This window comes from Elgaria multicarinata, chromosome 1 (assembly GCF_023053635.1).
Source record: "Elgaria multicarinata webbii isolate HBS135686 ecotype San Diego chromosome 1, rElgMul1.1.pri, whole genome shotgun sequence".
Taxonomy (NCBI): domain Eukaryota; kingdom Metazoa; phylum Chordata; class Lepidosauria; order Squamata; family Anguidae; genus Elgaria; species Elgaria multicarinata.
Window position 1 is genome coordinate 98,203,728 of NC_086171.1, and position 13,578 is coordinate 98,217,305.

Below are 13,578 nucleotides of genomic sequence, written 5' to 3' on the forward strand. Positions count from 1 at the left end.
GCTCGTTCTTCTTTTTAAAAAATGGTGGCCGTGATGTTGCACACCGCATGTAGACCAGTGCGACGATCTCGCAATCATAAAATCGCGAGATCGTCATGGTAAACTCCCCTGGTCTAGCTGAGGCCCTTGTTTACCTCTCTCTCTCTCTCTGTCTCTCTCTTAAAACAAACCAAGGAAGAAAAAAAGAAAAGCCCTTTCCAGATGAACTGTCTCCATGTGCGTAGTCAGTTTGTGGAGGGGAAGTGGGACTGCCCCTGCCTGAACATGGATCCTGTCTCAAAGCTCCATCTGACGAGCATTTTACTGCACTCTCGTTAGGGGGCACTCACGAATTACTCATGTGATGTCGTCTGCCACTCGCTCGTCTTCCATCTCTTCTGGCCATTATTGCGCCGCAAAAAAAAACTCATTAAGTCTGGTTGCTGCTTTCTCCTACCAGACTGAGTGGGGTTAATTACTTCCTGTTTTCAGGAAGCGACATGGCAGCGGCAACAGAAGAAGCAATGGGCGCTGCACATTTGACTACATGTGATGGTCCTCTCAGTCAGCCACATGCTCTGCATGGTGCCTCCAAGAGAAGTCTATGGCTGAGTTTGGACGACACTTTAGGCAACCTGGGGGGGGGGGGGAATAGGCAACTCACCGTGTGTTATGTTGCCGGTCCGCCCCGCACGACAAGTTGTCCTGCCCCCCGTCGTGCAGCTGAAAGTCCCATCATCTTTCCAGGTGACTGGTGCTCCTCCCTCAGTCCTATCCCATCATGCACTGCAAGTTCTGCCTGCTGTACTAGAGCTCCTGCTGGAGAACTCTATGGCCAATAGAAATAACACACGGTACTCGCAACGGAGCACACCACATGACATTTTAATCAACGGGCCTCAAGGTAAGCAACGGAACAGCCTGTTGTTTTTCCCCATGGGTTAAATGGAAAAAATAGTGTACCGCGAGTTGTATGCCTGTTGTGTGTCCCCACACACACATGATATGATGAGCAACACAACGGATGATTGACCCTGTTGCTTATCATGTCATCCAAACCCAGCCTACACGGGTACAATGTGTGTGTGTGTGTGTGTGTGTGTAGTTCCTGATACCTTGGATAGTCTACATGTGAGGAATCCCTTTTCAGCAATGAATGTGTGGATGTCCCCAGGGTGGGGCAGCCATTAGGGAGACAAGGGATAGAAACTAGTTTCCTCTCCAGATGTTTGCTATAGAGGGGTTTCATCTAAAAAGAGCTAAAGAAACAATGGATGGTGATGCTACTGTTGAGACTCACTTCATGTCTGGATGCAACCAACTTCTGGATCCCAAACTGAGTTGAAGACTAAAGTTTTAAATTCTGTTGTTAGCATCCAAGAGTTCTTCATATTAATAGCAATTTCTTTTAACACGTGTTAGTTGTACAAAATTCTCACCTCATTTTTTCTTCTGTGCTAATCTCATTTATCTTCGCAACAGATATCTGAGATTGGTTTGGGGACAGGCCACTCACCAAGCAGGGACACTAAATCCAATTTTAACTTTTGGATTTTGCCATTATTCTGTCAACTCATTTTATTAATTTATATCCTGCCCTTCCAGGGTGGCTTGCAAAAACCCAATTAAGAGCAACAATATAAAACCAGATAAAGGACACAACAAGGATAAAGAGCAGGGTAAAAGGAGCAATGAAAATAGTTCCACCACTGATTAGAAAGTAAAAATCTGGAAGAATATTTGCCTAGTGCTATGAAGACATAAAAGTTAGTGCCAGGCCAGCCTCCCAGGGGAGAGCATGCCATAAGTAGGATGCCACAACCAAGAAGTCTCTCTCTCCATTTGCCACACATTTCACCTCAGACAGGGGAGGCAGCTGGGAAAGGGTCTTTGCAGGTGATGAGAGTGTACAAACAGGCTCCTGAGGGAATGGGCAGTCTTCAGCTACCTGGGCCCATGCCAGGCAAGACTCTAAAGGAAAGTACCAGCACATTAAATAGCGCCTGGAAACAAAATGGGAGCCAGTGCATATTTTTTTTCAGCCTCAGCAAATGTATTCCCACCATCCTGTCTCACTTAGCTGCTGATTGGCTGTAGTTTGAACTAACTGTAGCTTCTGGATAGTCTTCAAAGGCAGCCCCAGGCATTGCAGTAGTCCAGTTTGGAGGTTACCAGAGCATGGATTGTTGTGGCCAAGCTATCTCTATCCAGGAAGGGTCCCACCTGGAGCTCCAGCTATAGATAATGAAAAGTGCTCTATGTTCAATCTAGGAGCAACAGATTGCAAAAGTGACCCTTCAGGGCAGGGGTGGGCAACGCACAGCCTGTGGGCTGCATGCAATCCTACTCTGCCACTTTTCATGTGGCCTGCTGAGCCCCACCCACTTTTCCCCACAGCTCAGCTGAGCAGTTAGGTTGCATGGGAAGGACCACTGTTCTGGTGCTGCTACTGGCAGTGCCAGGACAGCTGGAGAAGAGGCGTTAGCCTCTCCCCATTAGCGATCCCAACCCAGTTGGGAGCACTGTTTCTCACCAGTAATGACAGCAGAGAAACAGTGATCCTGGCCAGGGTTGGCGGAGGTGGGTGGGAGAGCCTTTAACCCCCAGCAGTGATCACGGCACTCTTGGAAGGGACTGTTGAAGCATAGGAATGACTTTAGCCTCCCCCCACCAAGCAATCCCATCTCACCAAGCAGGAAGGCGAAGTTTAAGCCTTCCCACGCCTGCCCACTGACATGGTGGTGGTGGGCGGGGGGAGGGAGAGAATGAAAGAGAGCGCTGTGCATATGTGTGTCCCTGCGACTCAACCCCCGGAACTGCATGCAGCCCTCAGGGCCAGAAAAAGATAAGGGGACTGTAGCCCCAGCCAGAACAGGTTGATAACCACCTTCCTGGGCGGATGAAACACCTGCCAATAGTACCTCCAGCTTATATGGACTGTGAGCTCCGGTGTGTTTGTGGCTGAGAAGATTTCTAAGTATTTCCAGCTCACAGATGATACCCTTTAGCCACTCTCAATTAGTTACTTGCTGTTGTTTTGCTACTGCCACACACCCTCCCCTTTTCTTCTCTAATGGCACGTATACCTGCCTCTGAATATGACAGGATTCCTCTTTATACCTCCCTACGTGCTTAAGATGGACTCTCCTCTCTTTCCCCTGAGCACCTTGCAAGTTTACCTGATTAAAAAAATCATTCCTTAGTTTCCCTTAGTTTCCTTTATTTTACTTTTTTCCTTATCATCCCTTATTTTATTTTTTATTTATTTATTTATTTATTTATTACATTTTTATACCGCCCAATAGCCGAAGCTCTCTGGGCGATTCACAAAAACCTTTCCTTTTCTTTTAAAGTCCTTTTTCTAAATTGAAAAATCTTCTCCAGGGAATGGAGGGAGTGATGATTTTATGACGGCACAGAGGCTAGCCAGTCAGCATTGTGCACAGGCAGCTTCTGCTAGAAACATGGTGAACTGGTTTCTTCTGAGCTCAGTCCTGCAGGGCAGACTAACCCAAATGGGATGAATGCAGCTCTGCAGTAGACTGACTGCTCAAAGTATAAACGTCTGTATACACCCTACATCTTTCAGTAGTGGTTCTGGTGGAGCTAGAAGCAATAAGATTTATCCACTGACTAATCAATGGACACATTCATTGCAAAGTAAAACGCAACAGTAAAACCAGGAATATCAATATTAAAACTACCAAAAATAATTCAAAACAAAAATATAAAAGATGATGGAAACACATGAAGACAGAAAGTAAAATTCCAGCAATGAAAATATCAGAGAATTGTGTTGTGTAAAGCTGCATGAAGTCTTTGCAGTATTTTAGTATCTAATTGATGAACTGACCAATTAATCAGTTAAAAGCAACAGAGTTAATCCACTCTGCATTTTAATCAGTTGACAAAAGCTTCAGTAAAACAAGACAAAATACAATAAAAGTAGGAGGGTAGGCCCTAAGAATGGGCACAGTGGAGCTCACAGGCATCGCGCTGCCTAGCCCTGCTCTAATCCCTGTTCAGCCTGATGTTCAAGCCCCTTAACTGTCCACCTCCACCCTGGTTCCCAGCCAATCCCTTCCAGTTGTTCACATGCATGCACAGCATATGCTCTATCCCTGAGCTATGTCTGACCATGGAGTGGCTGGGGAAGTTTCCGATGGAATATGATCCTGGTAATATCCACTGAGCCTTTTTGGAGCTTTGCCAAAGTTCTCTGCTTCAGAGCGCTATGTGAGTCCCCAGGTATAACTGTCGTCCCACCTTATGGTCTTCCCTAGAAATCTGTAATAATAATTGGTATATGATTCTCCTGGCCTGGGGCTATCATTCCTTCTCCACGTTCCCCTCTCATAGGAGATCTAGAGACTTGCACAATTGTGATCATGTTACAAAAGACAGGGGCCAGATTTACACCAAGCAGGATATGGCACTTTGAAAATGGTTTGAAAACTGTATATGGTGGCCTCAGCTAAGCCTACCTGTTATTGCATGATGGAGGGGTGAAGATCTTGCGATGTTTTTATCGCAAGATTCCCCCCTCTGCTAACACGCTGCGCGCAATGGCCTTGGAAGGAGAGGACGTCACGCCCGCCGTTTTGTTTTGTTTTTTAAAGAAACAGAAGATGCGCATGAGCACTCGTGCACAAAAGGTAAGGGTTGGGGTTTTTTTAAAAAAAAATCCCCGCTCCCCCCACCCCATCCTCAATGGGCACAGACCTCCTGAGGACCTCTGCGCCCCGTGCGTGGGTCCCGGCTCAAACCGCGACGCCCACACACACTCAGCCCGAGACCGTGGAAAAAGCTGGCCTAAAGTGTAGGGCGAGATCCCAGGGCAAAGGAGGGATCTCCTGTGCATCATGTGATCCTGGGAATCACCCCAGGATTTTGCCCAGTCTAGCTAAGGTCGGTGTGTGTCCTGGGACCCAACAGTTGTCACTACTGTTATAAACCATTTTAAAGCAGTAGTGTAGATCCTGCCAGGATATTGCCTTAAATATTGAAGAACCAAGTAGCTGTCATAAAACTTTGAGATGATGATGATGATGATGATGATGATGATGATGATTTTAAAGCAAATGTTTAAGAAGGAAATATCTACTTCCAATTTTATTTGAAAACCAAGAAGAAATGCTGTATTAACAAACTGTAAATAAAATGTTTAATGTAAAAGACATTTTAAGAGGTGAGATTGGGATGAAATTATTAACTGTGGGAGGTATCTATTTCCCTAAATCAGCATTAAGTATTTTCTTTGATTCACTGTTTAAGAAGATTGAAAATTTCTTGTGTCATGGAATGGGAGATTTAATAATAGGAGGATATATGAATCTGCTTTTTAATGTCAAAGGGGATCGTAAGTAATCCTTCCCATTCTCATGGTGAAATAAACCCTAAATGCTTTAAGTATTAGCTTTCCATTCCAACTGGGATTTCATTGAGACTCTAATCGCAACACTCCTGCCTCTATTGCCCCACCCACTGATGTTCTACAGGTTCCTAGTCCTCCTTCCCTCTAGTATTAGAGGCTGTATGTCTATGTACATCAGTTGCTGGGGAACATGGCTGGTAGGGTGCTCTTGCACTTGTGTCCTGCTTGTAGGTTTCTGGTGAAAAGCTGGTGTGAACAGAATGCTGGACTAGACGGATCCTTGGTCTAATCCAGCATGGCTCTTCTTATGTTCCCTAGCCATTAGCTGAAGAGTAGGAAACCTGTGGCTGTCCCATTGTCACTGGACTCCTATCAACCCTGGCCGTTAGCCATGCTAGCTGGGGCTACAACATCTGGAGGGCCATGGGTCCCCCCATCCAGCCCTGCTTTACTGGCCTATCAGCCTTCATCCCCAACCAAAACCAAATCTGTCCAGGTATAGGCAATTTTCTTTTGTTTCCTTCCTTCTTTCTGTTGTTTCTTATTAATATTTCCTCTCTCACCTCTTCCTCCTCCCCACACACACCTTTTGTGTTTCATAAAGGTACATTCTTTGCAGCAGAGTAAAGCGTTCTGTTTTGATATTCTTAGGGCTATTTGCTGTGACAGCTAAGGAATCTCCATGCTCTGAGTGCAAGTCACTAGATGGCTGGGGAACAGATAATGGAAGAAGGAGGGCTCTTGCCTTCATGTCCTGCTGTGGACTTCCTGGAGGCATCTGGCTGGCCACTCTTGGACATAGGATGCTGAGTATGCCTGGGATGGTGCTGCCTACTTGGCAGGATGTGGCCTCTTTTCTGAGTAATTGATTAATTTGAGCATGAGCATTGGGTCCTCCAGTGATATTCTTGGGATAATCTAAGCAGGGCAATCTGAGATATATTGCACAATACAAGTTCCTGGACTGCCTTGTTTCTGCTAAGTTTCCAGTTGTTTTTGTACGTTCTTGTTTTGCAGGCAGCTGCTTGTGAAGCACACGGACCAATTGACTGCTGTCGTCACAGGGTCTGGGGACGAGAATGAGCCCTAGTTGACGATGATTCTTTGCACCAAGATGTAAAGAGACAGTCGCCGTTTGCATTGCAAATTCATCCAATGTTGAGGGATAGCAAAATGTAGTTACATCTGTCTATATGGGATTAAATTTTACAGCATCCTTTTCCTTGGTACCTACCTCTTTTTATCACCCGTTTGGTAATGGGCTCTCTTCATTACAGCTACATATTTACTACCCTTCATACCTCCTCTCCCTTCTTTCCTTGCTACAGCCTTCCCCACCCACCCCTTAACAAGGCTGTCCTCTGCTAGATACGATCTCATAAATCTACAGTGCTGCCTTAAAAGTGGATGTTCCCTTTTATTTTTATGGGATTTTATGATAAAAGCGGATTGCATTTGATTTGTTGTATTGCTTTCAAAAGCCTTAGCACTGCAGTTGGACAAAACTCTTGGCAACTAAGAGGAAAAGGAATGGGCTGTGAGAATGGGCTGGACTCAAGCTGACTGATGTTTGTTCTCAGTGCCAGCTCCAGGTGTTTGAGAGTCCTTCGGCAAGTCATCCTCCAGAGCCCCCCCTCCCTGACTAAGTTTGCGGACCTTCTCAGCACCATTTCACCAGCTGCTACTGCTCCTCTTCCTCTTTCTCATCATTGCTGCAATTTGCTTGCTTGACAGGCAGAGCAAGCAGGCTGTGGCATCTACTGCTCCTCCTTCTGGGCCAGAGTGAGAGCCAGGTGAACAAGCAGGTTCAGAAGGAGGAGAAGGAGGAGGAGGAGGAGGAGGAGGAGGGACCCTTGTCAGCTGCGTGTGGGCCCTTAGCAGGTGCCTGACCCTTGGCGTTGGCTTTGCTCCAACCATACAGTCAAACTGATACACCTCAGTCAGTGACTCCAGGAAATGTCCCATTTGTTTCTGCAGGATTGTTTTCACAGGAAAGAATTTGCTCAATGTGAGTTAAGATGGTCCTAAAACACTCAGGAGCCATAGGTCAATATGGCTTTGGTTATAGCTGGGATTTTTGCATGAGAGTCAGGATCTGCAATGCCAATGTAAACGTCAGAAAGCATAGAAATTGAACAAATAGAACCATAGGATGTGTAGGCAGCAAAAGCAATGCAGTATCAACCCCTACCCCGAAGGCAGAGCCAATCCAAATCAGTGTGTCTTGTCTGCATTGGAGAAAGGTACCAGCAAATCATATAGTTGTAAGTAAGCCAGGAGCAGGAAAAAAGGAGATCTTGGGCTCTAGGCAATTTGACCTATGCTTCCTCTAGTTTGTGCCTGTGGGGGCAACTTTTCCATTTCATGGATGCTTCAGTTGCTGCAGCGTGCTGCTGTAGCACAGTGGATCAAAGGCTGGGCTATAAGGAATCAGGATGCAAACCTTGCCTATTATTCTCCCCTGGCGGCCTTAGGCTACTATTTTCTCTTAGTCTCAGCCCCACTTCATATCTTTATTATGGGCACAATAATAATGCCCCTACTTTACAGGATTGTTGTAAGGATTACAACAAAATAATATGTGAGAAGCTTTGAGCTGTTATGTACATGCTAATTGTTATTGTTGCTGCATCTGCTTCACAGGTGTCATTGGATATTGGGCAGACAGGGAGCAAGAAGATGGAGTTTTGGTTATTACCATGTTTTCACATTTTAATGAAAATTGTTTTTAGTTGTTTTATATGCACGATGTTTTTAATCATTTTGTTGTAAGACACCTTGGATCTTTTTAAGAGAAAGGCAACTAATAAATTCAATAAACAACCAAAGCAATGGAATCCGTTTACTTCCAGGTCCACCTCTGTGCATGTTTGGAATCCAAATAAACTTTCCATCCATGTTATCTTGGCACACAGTGATGTAAATGTTCAACTTCAGAAAGCAGGATCTGCAACTGGGAAAGGTTTTTGTGTATGTGTGTGTGTTGTTTTTACCTTCCAAAGGTAGCAGGAAAAGCCAAGCAAAACACTGCAGAGCAACATAAATGATTTAAGACCCAACCATTTTGCCAGGGAAATGTTAAAGATGGAGTCTAATCCTTTAATCTAACCCTGGTCCTTCTAAAAGCTTTGTGCAAGGAGTTGACTCAGCATGTCACTGCCAAGAAGATCCATTGACCCGGAGTTCAGTGCTGAGAAATTGAGAAATGTTCTTTTTAATGTCTATTCAATAAATACAGCATCTTCCTCTCCATGGGCTGAGCAATCCACTTCAAATCCATTACCCACCGTTCTCACAGACTGACAAGTTGTCCTGAGACAATAGTGGCCATGAGATGAGGTTAACCCTTGCAGAGAGGGATGTATAAATCTTGCCAGCTGCAACATTTTTGCTCCATGAAGACCTTGAAGAAGACCAGGGGGATATTTGAATTGATGGCACTTGTGTGTGCTCCATCTAGACCAACGTGATTTGTGTCAGTGAAACACACACACAACCAGCCCTCAAGCCCACAGCTGGCCCTCTGACTATTCCTTGGATCCTAGGAAGACGAACCCCTTGGAATACAGAGCAGCCTCATGGTGGAATCTGGCAACCTGTGGGGATCAGGAATAGGGGTTGATTCTGCTAAGCATGCTCATTACTTGATAACTGCAGCTGCATGTTGACTTGCAGGGGTGAGGGAACCATCCCAGATCTAACAGCCCAAACAGAACTTGCACATCTCCTTTGAATGCAATCCTTTTAAGTGATCATAAGATAATAAGAAGAGCCATGCTGGACCAGACAAAGGGTCCACCTAGCCCAACACTCTATTCACACAGTAGCCAACCAGCTGCCCATGAGAAACCCACAAGCAGAACATGAGTGCAACAGCACCCTCCCGCTAATGTTCCCCAGCAACTGGTGTACATAGGAATCCTGCCTCTGATATTGGAGGTAGCATATAGCCATCTGGACTAGTAGTCACCAGTAGCCTTGTCATACATTAATTTGTCCAACCCCCTTTAAAGCCATCCAAATTGGCCATCACTACATCTTGTGGTAGCAAATTCCATAGTTTAACTATGAGCTGTGTCAAGAAGGACTCCCTTTATCTGTCCTGAATCTCCCACCAATCAGCTTCATGGGATGACCCCGGGTTCTAGTATTTTGAAGAAGGGAAAATGTGGGATAGCTAATACCCTGGAAGACAGAAAGGCAGGTTGCTTACCTGTAACTGTGGTTCTTCGAATGGTCATCTGTGCATTCACACATATGGGCTCTGTGCCTGCACAGAGCCTTTGTTCGGGAACATTCCAAGAGCAGTGGGAAAGATTTTTGGAGGGGAAAATCTGTTTCAGCGCGGTTCCCGTCTGCTTTCTCAGTTCTCTGAGACCACCTTAACAGCCTCAGACCCGAAGGAGTATATTAGTAGGAAGAGATAGTCTTGACACCAAGTGGGGATGGAGGTCAGTAAGTAAGCTGACTTACTGGAGGGCGGGTCGGTGTCATGCTAGAATATTGAAGACAGGCCCAGACATCGAGTCTATAGTGTCAAACAAAGGTAGAGGGTTGTGACTAAGTTGCAGCCTTGCATAAGCCCACCACTTGTATGCCCTTGTCGAATGTGACTGAAGTTACCATACTTCTAGTAGAGTGGGCTGTCATAGTGTCCAGTGTTGCCAAGCCACCAGTTTAATTGTTTGCACTATCCACTGAGTAAGACACTGAGAAGAGCCATGATGACCGCTTGTCTTTCCCCTGTAGCACACAAAAAGTCTCTGAGATTTTTGAAAAGTTTCTGTATGAGCCCTACAAAAAGCTAGGGCTCTGCAGACATTTAGTGTGTTCATGGTCATTTCCAAGGGTGAAGAAGGGTTTGGGAAGAAGGTGGGCAGCATTATGTCCTGGTTAAGGTGGAACGGAGAGACAACTTCAGGCAAAAATGCAATATCAGGCCTCAAAATCACTTTATCCTTGTGGAAAACTGTGTAAGGAGGGTCAGTTCTCAAATCAAAGGGCTCACTTGACCTGCAGGCAGAAGTTATAGCAATGAGAAAAGCTACTTTCCAAGAGAATAGGTGCAGATCAGTAGTAGCCAATGGCTCAAAGGCCTTAGCTGTCAAGACCTTAAGAACAACTGATAAACTCCAATTTGAAACTACAAAACATATTGGCAGTACTAAATTCTTCACGCCTTGAAGGAATTGACGTGACAATGGATGATAAAAAACAGAAAGTTCTGAAGCAGAACATGCTTGTCTGAAATCGCTGCCAAATAGACCTTGATGGAGGATAATTTTAAGCCTCTTTCCAGTAGGGAGCGAAGAAACTTAAGTATTAGAGGGCGGTCACACGAAGAAGAGTCAGCACCCTCCTTCTCTACAAACTCCGAAAGAACTGTCCACGTCCTCTGATAAGAAAGTCTCATAGAAGATTTTTTGGCAGCTTGCAGAACAGCAGCTAACTGAGAGGAAAAAATTATGAGGGAGTCTTCAGCTGAAGCCTCCACGCAGTCAGTCGAAGAGTGTGAGAGTCCAGGTGTCGGATCCGACCCTGATCCTGCTATAGGAGATCCAGTAGTGATGAAAGGTGGAAGAAGTTCCCTCGCACTCTCCAAAAGAGAGGGCCAAACCATGCCTGTCTTGGCCACAACAGAGTGAACAAAAGAGAGTTAGCGTTGTCTGCCACTATTTTCTCCAGCACGTGAGAGATGAGCGGAAACAGTTTGAAGATATAAAAATATTGGTCCTTGCACTCCATGATGAGGGAATCTCCCAAAGAGTTCTGTCCCCTGCCCACTCTGCTACAAAATAAAAGTCGCAGACATTATTGGTGATGGTGGTGAGAGGATCCACTGTTGGGAAGCCCCACTTGTTGAAAAGTAGGTGGAGAGCTGCTGGACACAATTCCCATTTGTGAGCTTGATGTGACGAATGGCTGAGTGCATCGGCTAGGACGTTGTCAGTTCCAGCTACTAGAGAAATCCCCCTCTAGATACAATGATTGTATATTTTCAGAGTCAATGCATTCACTTTCATAGAATCCTAGAATCATAGAATAGTACAGTTGGAAGGGGCCTACAAGGCCACTGAGTTCAACCCCCTGCTCAATGCAGGAATCCACCTTAAAGCATCCCTGACAGATGGCTGTCCAGCTGCCTCTAGTATGGAAGAGCCCACAACTTCCCTAGGTAATTGTTTCCATTGACTTACTGCTTTTAAGGTCAGGATGTTTTTCCTAATGTCTAGCCGGAATCTGGCCTACTGTAACTTGAGCCCATTATTCCATGTCCTGCACTTTGGGATTATTAAGAAGAGATACTGGCCCTCCTCTGTGTGACAACCAGACAACCACAGTTTTAAGTCAAGCACCCTCACCACAAAACCAAAAGGTTGCATATGGTTATTGTCCACTTGATTCTTTTACACTTGGTTATTGTACACTTGGGGCTCACTCATATATACATGTGCATTACTTGATCAAGTCACTGAGGGAAAACTTGGATGTATGGAATGCACCATGTAACACTTCAGATCGAGCACCCATTTCACCCCACATCATCTTAAATGCAGAGATATCAATAAGGTGAGTTATAAATTTTGCTGCAACATGCCAAAAAGTGCACTGTAGTCAAATGTAGAGGGATGAACTCATAAGCAAAACAGCCCGTTAATGACCGGCAGTTGAATGTCTGAACTGACTGTTCTGGAAAGCATTATGGTTGAACTTCTTCTTTTCCCCTTTCAGTAGGGGTTCCACAAGGCTCGGTGCTTGGCCCGTTGTTGTTTTCTTTATACATGCTACCCTTGGGTAATCTTATTCAATCTCATGGCCTCCAATATCATCTGTATGCCGATGATACACAATTATATCTTTCATCTCCGGATCTTTCTCCAGATGTTCACGATCGTATCTCGGCATGTCTTTATCTCAGCTTGGTTGCTTCATCGTCGTTTGAAACTTAATATGGCAAAGACTGAATTGCTTGTTTTTCCTCCTAAACCTTCTCCTCATCTCTCATTCTCTCTTACTGTCAATGATGTCACGCTTACTCCAGTCAAGGAAGCTCGTAGTCTTGGCTTTATATTTGATTCCTCGCTCTCCTTTATTCCTCATATTGAGGCAGTAGCTAAATCCTGTCGTTTTTTCCTGTATAATATTGCCAGGATTCGATCATTTTTGTCTGTCTCTTCTGCCAAGACTCTTGTTCATGCATTGGTTATTTCTCAGTTGGACTACTGCAACCTTCTTCTCACTGGCCTTCCTTCTTCTCACATCAGTCCATTGGTTTCTGTTCAACACTCTGCTGCTAAGATCATCTTCTTGGCTCGCCGCTCTGACCATGTTACTCAACTTCTGAAATCTCTTCATTGGCTTCCAATTCACTTCAGAATCCAATATAAACTTCTCCTGTTGACCTACAAAGCTTTTCACTGTCTAGCTCCTTCCTATCTCTCCTCTCTCATCTCACACTATTGCCCCGCTCGTGCACTTCGCTCCTCTGATGTCATGTTTCTCACCTGCCCAAGGGTCTCCACTTCCCTTGCTCGGCTTTGTCCATTTTCTTCGGCTGCCCCTTATGCCTGGAACGCTCTTCCAGAACATTTGAGAACTACAAGTTCAATCGCAGCTTTTAAAGCTCAGCTAAAAACTTTTCTTTTTCCTAAAGCTTTTAAAACTTGAATTGTTCTGACTTTTATACTGCCTGTTTGGTGCATTCTCTTACCCTCCTTATTGCTTTATTATGATTTTATTATATTGTAAGCCTATGCGGCAGGGTCTTGCTATTTATTGTTTTACTCTGTACAGCACCATGTACATTAATGGTGCTATATAAATAAATAGCAATAATAATAACTGACCTGCAAGTCTTTTGATGGTGTTAGATATGCAATAGTCCGTCCACATATACAAATCATCACTTGATGGACAAGTCATCAAGTGATGAACATGCATGTGTGAACCAGACCAATTCCTCATTTATTACAGGACAGAAATAAAACTGAATCACACCCCATTCTTCTCACATTTCCCCCATTAGCCATGCAGTTAGGGAAGCCGTTCTGGGAAGAGTTGGCTTGGCTTCCGAGAGAAGAAGGCACGAGAGAGCTTTTGTTTTTTGTGTTGAAAGATTTGTGCCTGGGCTGATGTCCTGACTAGCTGAGCAGCTGAAATGAATCCTCTTCAGTCTATTTACTTGATATTTACCAAAGTCTGCAATAAACAAGAAAACACATCTC